This window comes from Stenella coeruleoalba (genome assembly GCF_951394435.1).
Source record: "Stenella coeruleoalba genome assembly, chromosome: 14".
Taxonomy (NCBI): Eukaryota; Metazoa; Chordata; class Mammalia; order Artiodactyla; family Delphinidae; genus Stenella; species Stenella coeruleoalba.
Window position 1 is genome coordinate 38,494,338 of NC_137160.1, and position 12,407 is coordinate 38,506,744.

At 35.4% G+C, this 12,407-nt stretch overlaps 1 protein-coding gene across 4 annotated transcripts in view; it reads right to left on the reverse strand.

The window, feature by feature from the left end:
- KIAA1328 overlaps positions 1-12,407 on the reverse strand; it is a gene marked incomplete at its 5' end in the record, with an annotated part of 384,225 nt that overhangs the window by 156,672 nt on the left and 215,146 nt on the right. The gene's annotated exons all lie outside the window — the stretch shown is intronic.

Here is a 12,407-nt window from a genome sequence, read left to right on the forward strand (position 1 = left end):
ACCAAGACAAAGCTGTGTTTTTGTCTTCTTAATTAATAAATGATAGTAGTCACATAGCTAAACAGACATGTGCCATAAAGCTAATCTCATTTTCAAACAATCTACATTTCAGTAAATCCACAAGGATGAGAAAAAGAAAGTGTTGCTGCTCGCTGCTTAAGCAAGATTTCAGGAATTGCAAATAATGAGGGGTATATAGCATCAACTTTGAGAAGAAGAAAAACATTGAATGTTAATGCCTTAAAATGTTTAATTTTGAATACTAAGCCAAGAAATCCATTCAGCCACCTTAAATATCTTTCGATTGGCCATTACATAGCATGAGGTTTGATGTAGAACATTTCACCTTATACTGAACAGGATGTTAGTTACTGCTAGAAATTTGATGAGTTCTTATAAATATCTTTACAGCACACAGACAAGACCAAGCACTTTCCACAAAATATGATTCTAATCAAAAGCAGTTATTTAAATACAAAACATATTTAATTTCAGCTGTAAACGTAAGTTATTTTTCAATTAAGCTGTTCAAGTGATTATAGTCTGATAGAACTCAGGCAGAAAGGAAGAGTTGCAAACTACCTTTGACAGGCCAGTAGAGTGAGCTTTCCCAGCATTTTAGCCTCAACCCTGTTTCATCAAGGAGAGCAAAACTTAGTTTATATCAATGACTCTCAAACTTTAGGATGTATCAGTATCACCTGGAGGGCTTGTTCACTGTGAATTGCTTGGCTTATTCCCCAGAGTTTCCAATTCAGTAACTCTAGAGTAGAGTCAGAGAATCTGCATTTTTAACAAGTTCCAATCTGGAACCACACTTTGAGAACCACTGGTCTGTACCATGGGCCATTGGACTGCCCCTTTGTCCCTCTTTTAAGGACCACTTTGATTACATCGGGCCTACCCATGTAATCCTGGCTAATTTCCTCATCTCAAGATCCTTAACTTAATCACGTCTGTAAAGCCTCTTGTCATACAAAGTCGCTTGTGCCATATAAAATGACATTTACAGGTTCCAGAAATTAGGACATGGACATGTTTGGGAGGCTATTATTCAGTTTGCCCCAACTTCTTTTAAAGTAAGAACTAATTCATAAACAGTTGAGATGGTTATGTATTCCAGAGACATGTACTCTAGAATGAATGAATAATTGAGATCCCTAGCAGAGGGGGAAAAAAAAATCCCACCAATTTACTTTGCAATAGTTGAAAATGATGAACTGATTGGTAAAAAGTGTCACCTAACATATATATAGCAATACAATTTTTCCTCTCCTATGATAAAAGGGGGCTATTACAATGACTCTTTTAAGATTTTGAGTTTCTAAAGCAATGTTAAAGGAGTTCTGTTTAAATTAGAATGAGCCACATCTGGGGAGATGACTTGGGCCTCTTCAAAGAAGCCATGTAATTTTATATGCTGAGCAGATGACACTGAGCAGATGACAAGCTACATAAAAGGAACTAGTCCTAGGGCAAACTTTATGATAAACTACCTCATTAAAAAAATTAACCTTATTTTACACCTAAAGGAAAACTCTAGTCCACATTCATCTCCCCTATTCTGAACTTCTGTAGCACTTATTGTCAACAGAAATATTTAACATTTATCACCTGCTATTTTGTATGATAAACCATCTTTTTATAGATTATACTTTTAAAATGAGAAATAAATTTTAAAAGTCCAGAAACTTAAATCAACTATTTTATATCATCTTAGTTTCTAATCCATGTATCATTAATGTAACAGTAGATATAGCATGTATATATTATTTTATATTCTCATTTTTGTTCCTTAACATTATTTACATATGTGCATTTTTAGGTATTTATATAGCTTACACTTACTTTAATGGTGTTGAGTGTTACATTATTCACAAATGTCAGGTATTTGGAATATTTCTAAAATATTTCGTACTTAGCTTTTATGTTTTTGAGAGGCACTACAACTTAATGATTTCCATGCATGCTTTGCTCAAAGAGAATACTGCTTTGTCAATTACCTGCTGGGTGACTGTGCAACTTGGTAGACCGAGTTCTAAGATGGTCCTCAAGATTCCCATCCTTTTGGTGTCCCCACCCTGTATTATCTCCTCCCCTTAAGTGAGGGTAGAACTTGTGAATATGATCAGATCAATCCTGTGGTTATGTTACCTTATATGGCAAAAAGGACTTTCCAGATGTAACTGAGGCTCCAGCTGACTTTGAATTAATAAAAAGGGAGATTATCTCATGCGGGCCAGACCTAGTCAGGTAAGCCCTTTAACAGAGGGTCTGGTGCCCTCCCCAAGATCAGAGATTCTCCTGCTGGCCTTGAAGAAATAAGCTACTGTGTGGTGGGATGGTGGGAGGGTTTTTTTTTTTTTTTAAGATTTTATTGAAGTAGAGTTGATTTACATGTTGTGTTAATTTCTGCTGTACAGCAAAGCGACTCAGTTACACATATATATTGGGTTGACCAAAAAGTTCGTTCAGTTAGTGAATACATTGTTCAATAAAATTCTTGGTGAAAATGAGTCTTTTATTTTTACTTAAAACCGAACGAACTTTTTGGCCAACCCAATATATTCTTTTTCATATTCATCATGGTTTGTCACAGGATATTGAATATAGTTGCTTGTGCTATACAGTAGGACCTTGTTGTTTATCCATCCTATACATAATAGTTTGCATCTGCTAACCCCAGACCCAGATATAGAAAACAGTCTTGTGGTTGCCAAGGGGCGTGGGGGTGGGGGGAAGGAATGGGAGTTTGGGATTAGCAGAGGCAAACTATTATACATAGGGTGGGATGGCTTATGGAGGGGCTCATGTGGCAATGACCTCTGGAGCAGAAGGCAGTTTCCAGACAACAGTGAGCAAGAAAATGAGGCACCTACCATACATATGCAAGGAAATAAATCCTGCCAACAACCCACTGAATGTAGCCCAGCTGGCATCTTGATTGCAGCCTTCTAAGACCCTGAGCATAGGACCCAACTAAGCTGTGCCAGACTCCTGAACCACAGACACCGTGAGATAGTAAATGTGTGTTGTTTTAAGCTAAGTTTGTAGTAATTTGTTACACAGCAATAAAAAACTAATATAACATTATTATCCAACTTGCCTGAGCCTCAGGTTCCTCATCAGAAAACCAGGGATTAAAAATAGCAGCTACATCAAAACTGAACGCGGTGGTGAGACAGAAGAGCAGTTATCAAGGGTGCTAATTTATAAGGGTACTAATTTACAAAAAGGAAACACAAACCTTATATTTACCCAACTTCTTTCAAGGAGAACATTGTGGTGTATGTGTGCGGGGGGAGTGGGGTGGGGTGAGATCACCAAGGGGCACATTCAGTTACAACAGATTATCTCTGAACTGTCTTCAAGGAAAATGAGTTCAGTTATCTATCTTCATTTTGCTACAGCGAGGTTTGTAGTTGGGCCAGAGTTGAATTGCTTGAGATAATAGAGAGGTTCTTCATCTTTCTCCTTCATATAAAGGATGTCAGTCTTAAAACTAACATCTTGCACTGCCTCTTAAGGTTGCTGTGATGATTAGATGAGATAATTCATATAAAGTGCTTTGGATGGGGCTTAATTTGCCTTTGCGACACACGGAAGTCACAGTGGGCTTAAATGAAACTGATGCATTTTTCTTTCTGGGGCTGCTCCATGCTTTCTATATGATATTTACAAATATAACTTCTCTTAACTAAGGCTTAAACTAACAACAAATCCCAAACTGCTGTCTCTGGTATATGGGTTTGACATGAATTTTTCAGATATATAACACTAACTTAGAAACCATTAGATATTTTTTTAAATGGAGGCATAACTTATACATAATAAAATGCACATACCTTAAGTATACAGCTTGATGAATTTTTATACTTGCATTTACCCAAGTAATCATCACCCAGATCAAGTTATAGAACAATTCCATTACCCCAGAAAGTTCCTTTGTGTCCTTTCTAGTCAATATCACATCCTCACACTCCCAGGAGTAACCATTGTTCTGATTCTTATGATCATAGATTAGTTTTGCCTATGTTGAACTTCATATAAATGGAATCATACAGTATGCTACCCTTTTGTACCTGATTTCTTAAGCTCAACATAATTTTTGAGTATCTTCTGTGTTGTTGTGCATATCAATAGTTCATTCTTTTTTACTGCTGCATAGTACTTCATTGTATGAATAAAGCAAAATTTGTTTATCCTTTTATTGGATTAGGTTGTTTCCAGTTTAGGGCTATTATATATGAAGCTGCTATGAATATTCTCATACAAGCCTTTTTTTTAGACATACACATTTGTTTCTCTTGGGCACAGGGTAGGCATATTTGACTTTATTAGAAACGTCAATAAGCTTTCCAAAGTGGTTATTCTGTTTCACACCCCCATCCGCAAATTAAGAGAGTCCCAGTTGCTTCACATTCACAGCAACACTCCCTAGTGTGTTTCATTTTTAGACAATCTGGTGCCTGTATAGTTAAATAACACTGTGGTTTTATTTTCCATTTCCCTGATATGTAATGATATTAATGAACATATGCTTGATGGTCATTTGGATATCTTCTTTTATGAAGTTCTTGTTGAAACTAATATATTTAAATAATTCAAAATAATTTTTAAAGGAGTGAAGATGAGAAATGAAAAATGAAGGTCAGGGAAGACAATGTCATGCAAATTGTTTCTGATGAGATAACTTGGCTCTAAATGGTCACCTTCATTGACCACTGAATGCAGAACATGCTCCCAGAACACCCTGTCACTTTGGCTGCTCTCAACTCAGAGTTTACCATATACTGTGCTAAATGTTTTACATATTCAACCTATTATTCTTAACAACAATTCTGTAAGGTAGTTATTATAATTAGCATTTTACAGATGAGAAAATGAAGTTCAAGGAATCAACACAACTTTCCCAAGGTCACATCAATATAGTATGTGAGACATGGGGCTATGCCTCACTCCAAATCCATAATCTTCCATTGCTTCCTGCTGTAGATCTTTTTAAAAAAAATTCTTTAATATGAAATACATGAAACATAGAAAAGTACACAAAATAGTTATGAGCAAGGCAATGCCCAATGTAACTACCATCCAAGATACAGAAGACGACCCTTGTCTTCTGTACTCAGAAGACCCTGATGGCCCTGAGCAATCACCACTCTCTACCTCTCTTGCCAAAGGGAATGACTACCTTGACTTTAATGGGAATCACTTCTTTGCTTTAATACTTCTCTGCTTAAATATCCATACTAGAGTTCAGTTTTACCTGCTTATTTTTAAAGTATAAATGAAATCATATGATATACATTCTTTTGTGTTTAACTTCTTTCACCCAAAGTTATATTTGTGAAGTTCATACATAGTGCTGCATGTGGCTGTATTTTCATAGCTTTATAGCAGGGGTCAGCAAATTTATTCTGTAAAGGGTCTGACAATAAACATTTTAAACATTGCAGTCCATACAGACTTTGTCATAACTACTCAGTTATGCTTTTGTAGTGTGAAAGCAAGAGATAATACATAAATGAATAACTATTCTAGGAAAACCTTATTTGTAGACACACTGAAATTTAAATTTCATATAATTTTCCTATTTCATGAAATATTCTTTTTTTCCCAACCATCTAAAAAGCTAAAACCATTCTTAGCTCATGAGTTGTACAAAACAATACAGTTAGCTAGATTTAGCATCCCACAGTTTGCCAAGTGAACTTGATAATTACGTTGCGTGCTCTTCCATTTAAAGGAGTCTATGAATATCCTAAGATATGGTCAAAACTCAATAAGCAAACTGAACAATATGACTTGGGATGTGCTATCTATTTACATGTTTTCTGTGTGATGAAAATGAGTTGGACTGAGTGCTTAATTAGAAATAAACATAAAGCATGTAGAAGAATATACCTGGGCAAGTCACACACATTGTATAAATTAAAAAAAAAAAGTTTAGACAGAAAGTGATCTATGGAAAACAACAGATAAAAATGTTAAGTTCAAAATGGTAGCATATTAGGATTTGTCTTATATAAAAGGTAATAACCTTGGCTACATCTTTAGACTCTAGATGTGGCAGAAATGAAGCCATAAAATCTTTGACAGGGTATGCTGTGGGATTTACTGTACAAAAGAAAGATGAGGAGAAAATGCAGGCAATACTTGGCTTATGACAGAGTAGAAGCATAATATCTCTTAATTTGGGTAGACACAGGCCAATGACTAGATAAAAAAACACCAATGAGAAAAGTATAAGGTTTTAAAAAAAAGTGTGAGAGACTTATCTTGGACACAAAGAAGAATTTTCTGATACTGAAAGTTAGTAAATTTCTGAGTTGGAAGGTTTTCAGAATCTTTAAGATACTCTTTTAAAATATGACAGATATTTTTAAAAGACTTCATAGAAAATAAAGGATGTCTATTTTATAAACATTTATGATATGATCTTGTATGCATGCATGGAAGCACACACAGGTGTGTAGGTACATATATGAACATACACTTTCCTATGGTAACCTAGGGCTTTCTGGTGTTCTCACATAATAAAAAATAACTGCAGTATTGCTTCGTGAAACACCATCAACAAGTAAACAGTGATGTTTTATAAATTTCTGCAAATCATTTTTGCAGGCCTGGCCAATCTCTGCTATGAGCCGTAAGGAGAGAGCCAAACTAAACTGCAGTAATTATTTCCTGCAACAGGTTGTTATTTATATAATTAGGAAGAGATTACTTACAATGCATTTATGAGTTGTTAACTACAGGATTAGTCAATAGCACCAACAGATCTTATTGGTATTCATTTCTCTAATGGTAAATAATAATTTACGATCCTGGCAAGCACCCTATTAAACAATCCTCATATTCCCATGGACAGCCTTATAAGAATAAAAATCTCAATTTTGTAACTTCAGAATTTCCCCCTATCCTCTTTATTTTATGATGGAGTCAGAAATTCAAGAGCTAGATAAATATTTCTAAACCTAAACTACTGTGTGTGGGGCAGGTCATTGTATTACCCAGAACATTTGGAGTTAATATAAAATAAGGCACAGAATGACAAGCTGCATTTTTAGTCAAGCTTACATGAACCAGTTGTCAAGCTGACAGAAGCTACGTAATGCAACAGCTGCACTGTATGGTTTGCCAAAGTCTCATCCCAAATAAATGTTCATTCTCCCCAGTGCAATTAACTCTCCTATACTGGCAGATTTTGCTAGATCATCAAGGTAGATTACCTTCTAGTGTTATGAACTAAATACTTACAGGTGTTATATCATCAGTTATAACTTACAAACTTTGGCATTTAGCAAGACATCCAGGCAAATGAATCATCTAATTTATGAATTATTTATAAGAAATTCACAGCATGCTCCTGGCATCATCCATGGCCTTTTCCAGGTCACATGACACCAATTAGAGCTGAATTTTAAATTATTCAATAACCTGAACTCTCTTGTCATTTAACATATAGATATCAACGCAGCAAACAAGTTAAATCTAATGGGCCCTCGAGGTTTAAACTTCTCCACTGCACAATCGCTAAAGCTGTAGGCCATCAACGGAAGTAACAGAATGCAGCAGTCAAACACATTTGCAAGGCTCTAATAACTTTTTCTATTTCCCAGGGACTGTGGCACAATCCAGGATTATTGAATCTAAAAGGCACTGAAGCCAATAATTATGAGATTTAAAAAGTATAGGCACACAAGATTGTACAAAAGACAGAATATTAGCAACAGATACCAAATGCGGTACCAACTCTTAAGATACATACACTATAGGCCTGCCAAAATTTTTAACAGTAATTACCAGACTCAGAAAAGGCTAAACCTCATATTCTTTAATCATTACTACATTTCCTGAAAGCTGGAATGTGTTGATTTGCTATAAAAATGAATACAGAGCACAGAATAATTGACAGTATACTTAAGGTCAAAATACCTTGATTAGAATTCCAGTACAGCTACTTGGGAATTCTATTATTTTGGGCAAGTCATTTTACATCTCTTAGAGGCAATTTAGATGTTAGTAAAATGGTTGGGTTTGATAAGCTCTATAGTTTATGCTATCCTTAAGTGCTGAAAAACCCTGGGATTGGGTTGTTGTACCCCAAGGAAATGAGAGAAAAGAAAAGGATAGATGAGAAATTATACCAATCAGTAAATGTTCACCTATCAACTAACAGACATACTAAAAAATTACTGAATGCCCCTTGGTTCTATTTCCCCTAGCAAATTCTGTGTTTTAACATTACTGCCTTATATGACTCACATGCTCAAGAACTTAAATCAGCATCTTAATTTATCTATCTGGTCACTAAATCTGAGAGAGACACAAATGAAGATTGAGTAAGACAAAAATACAATTGTGAGGAGAGTCCTAAATATTTGATGGGATTTAAATATTTTGATGGGATGGGACAATCATTCACCATAGAAATACATAACAGTAGTACTGATTCAAATCACTTCCACGTATATGATCATAATTGCTAAAAGAAAAAAAAAAGGAGCTTTATACATGGTTTTCTAAATCTACAAGAGGAAACAGATACCCAAGGCTAGCTTTAATTATTTAATGAAGATCAGAAAGAAGCTAAAATAATTTTTATAGAGAAAACGAGACAAAGAAATTAGAAGTGGTGAGGACAATCTTCACAGGTACAAAATGAAAACAAGACACATTGAATAATAAAGCCAAGGGCACTTGGATTCACTTAGGGATGCAGCACAAGAAAATGATCCAAAAGAGCTAACACCAGTTTTCCCCTGCCACTCCCGTGGCGTTACGTTTGGACAGAGTATCCTGGGGCTCACTGTCCTCTCATATATCCCTCTAGTAACAGCCAGGCTCAAGGATGGAAACAAAAACTGCATGTAGGCAAGATGTTTCAATGCAGTTTTTCTTCTTAAAGGAAGCACACAGGATTAGTTTGTGTCAAATGAAGGAAAGCTTTAACAAAGTATTCTTAATACACCTTCTAGAAAACATAAAGTTAACACTATTTGAATGTGACCAACTGTCCCTGAAGGGGAAATCAGAATGCATTTATGTTGTTGGTTGAGGGGAAAAAGTATTTGTGTTATATTTTTGAGACTAGAAAATAAAAATAAACTCTCTTGAAAAAGAGCATTTACAAAATACCAAGAAATATAACCTATAGCCTACTTGCAGGAAATAGGAGGAAGGTAAAACCAGGCTCTTTATTATATCAAGATGTCCCAAAGTGAATCACAGCCCTTTTACTAAAGATTAGTGTCTTCCATATTCATTTCTTCCCCATATAAATGGCTGCAGACCGGAAATGTTGAAGAAACCTAATGAGAAGCATTTCTGAATGAACAAAAAACTACCAAACCAAAGAGGTGGCCACCCTTAAAGGGCAAGCTCTCCCTGGGAGCTCAAGATGTTTTAGAATTCTTAGTCCTTTAATTATATAGTACCAAATCCCGACTTTTAAAAATTTAGAACATTTTTTACTAGCTATTTTAGTTTACTGTAAAAAACCAAGAGAAAAGATTTCATTTAGAAACTGATAAAAGATAAAATGAGTGATGCAATTTCCTAGTACTCAAATGCCCTAACTCCTTTTTCTATGCTTTGAAAGTCTACTCTTGTTTTAAGGCTGGCTTAGTACCACTGCCTCCCACTGTAGTTCCCTCACTTCCCAAGCACAGATAAGCTGTGCCTTCCCCAGGAGGCACCCAAGGACAACTCTGTTCAGCCCTTTATTGTCATATTTATTTCATCCTGCTCTATCACAGTTAGCTGTTTTCACATCTTTAACTTTCTTTGTGATGTGTAAGAATGTACATTTCTCCTTGTGGAAATTGTGAAACCTTTGAGGGCAGTGACCTCAAAAGATACCATCACTTTCATTCATTGCTGTATCTCAATAAGAGATAATAGGTGCTCAATAATTTTTTTTTGCATACAGTTTGGCCCCTCTCCAGTACACGTTGTACGGAACTTGAGGAGAGGGGCAATTTCATATTTCAATGACACTGGTCTTTATAAATAAAAGATACTTAAAGTAATAAATATTTGTGGAATGAACCAGTAAGTAGGAAGCAGGAGCAGCAACAGCTAAATGACCTAATTTGTATCCTAAGGAATTTGATAACTTAGTTTTACTTATTATAAAATATACTGTACTTTTTGCAGGAGCCACTTACTTCTTCTATAAGTACTTTTTTCCAATAAGTCTTTAAAAGTTAATAAAAATTCTATAAATGCAGGAAAAATTCCAACTATATCTCTATATTACACAGGGTCAATAAACATAGGAATCTCAATGCCTTATTTGGTTTGGATCTATGAAACAGTAAATTACAAGAGCACTTTTTGCTTTTCAGATGAGAATCTAAACTTAAAGCACATCATTATATTACTTTCTAAAATGTTCGATGAAATGGTTTTAAAACAAGAAACTATGTTGAAAGACCACAAAATGTGTGCTATATCAACCTAGATTAGGGATAGGCAAACAGACTGGTTGTAAGACACACCTGAGAATTAAAGGCAACTAACTGCCTCAGGATTCCTACTTTGAGTTATTAAAAAAATATGTCATGACATAATTGACTTTCGTATCATAAACAAGGCTGACATATTTTGAGAGAGACAACATTAAGTTCAGAAGGAAGATTTATGAAAATTTTGGACAAGCAGGGCTTTCAAAAATGTAAAGTTAATTGTGTTTTCCCCCAATCCTTTTTCAGTTAAGGGTGTCCTCCAATTTGTAAAAGATACTCCCAAACAAATACAGTATAAAAAAATACTTAAAATAATACATTATTAAGCAATATACATAATAAACAATAATATGTAAATAAGCAAAACTTTTGCAGCTAAAAGTCAAATCTTGCGTATTTGTTTAACAATAGAAGGGAAGAGTATATATAAACGAAATACTATGGATAAACACATTTGGTATTATTATCCTCCTCCTGCTCTATAATTTTACCCAAAGGTATAGGCTGTCACCTTGGGGTGAGTGAGGAGGACGGGCATCTGGAAGTGTCCGTGAGATACTGTCCTAGCTGCCGGGAATACAAAGTTTGATGAGAATCCCAACATTCATGGCTCTCAAATTTTGGCTAAGGAGGAAAACATTTTATGTGATAAGAGTGTTATTGCAAAGAGTTGAGGACCATTAGTGATGCGACCTTTACCTTTAGTGAGGGGAGGGGAAGTTGGGGCATTTTCATAATAGAGGGGACATTTAGACTAAATTATGGAAGATTGGAGTTTATTAATGATAAAGGTATATGTGAAGGTGTATAGTGTATGTAGGGTAGGACATTTCAGGCAGTGGGGAGAATATGAGTAGAAAACCAGAGATTATGAAAATAAATATGTATGGTGAACTCTAAGTAGTCCAGGGCATGGTGGACAGGGTGAGGCAGAATGAATGAAGCCAAAATGTCAGAGAGGTGGCAGAGTACAAATGGTGTAACTGCCATGTTAAAGAAGTTTCACTTTAAATTGTTTATGCCTACCTAATACAGAAGATGGACAATAAGCCATCTGTGGTGGGCAGTTGGAAGCAAACGAAATAACAAAAGGCGAGATAATCTACTCAGTACTTAAAGGAATCGAGACATGAAATATAAATGGGAGATAGTAAAAGACAAAAAAGGAAAGGAAGACCTATCATAGACCAAAACATTAACTAAACAAATTAGTATAATTAAAATTAAAGTGTTTAGATCTACATATTATATTGAGTGATCTTTATAGAGAGTAAGGGGACTCGGTAGAGAGTAGGTGCCTAGCCAAGGCACAAAAAGGAACTATAGCAGGAGGAAGTTACCAACAACCTTTCTACAATTTGTTGATTAAGTACCCTATAGAACTCCATCAGGATCCAGTACCTCCAAATTCTCAAAAGGGTTGGACAGAATACACTGTAGATTAGTTTGTTTTAATCCTCCCTTCATGAATAACTATGAGAACAAAATATATTATATATTTAAAAATCTGTTTGAAGGCATTGAAGTGTTACCAAGGTAGTGAGGACATGAAGGGGTCAAGATCCCAGATCAAAGGTAAACAGGAAGGAAAGAAAAAAAAAAAAAAGACAATTGCTCAGCAAGATAACCCCTCCCCCCAAAAAAAAGGTAAACAAGAAAAGTTAGCTTTACATTAGTTGCCACTCTTCTGTTCAAGACAGAAGGAAGTGCTGGCTGAGAAGCTGAGAAGAGCTTTAAGCAGTGTCACAGGGGTGGAAACAAAATTTAGACTTCAGAGCCTTCCAAGAAAGAGGTCCTGTCAAAACCCCCAGACTCTCAGTTGAGACCCCTAAAAAGCTAGTAATAAGAATGTAATAGAAAAGCCCATACTACAATTGGACTTCAAATCCACTCAGTCTAAAACTGGGTTAAGGTTATTTGAACCATGCTAACTGC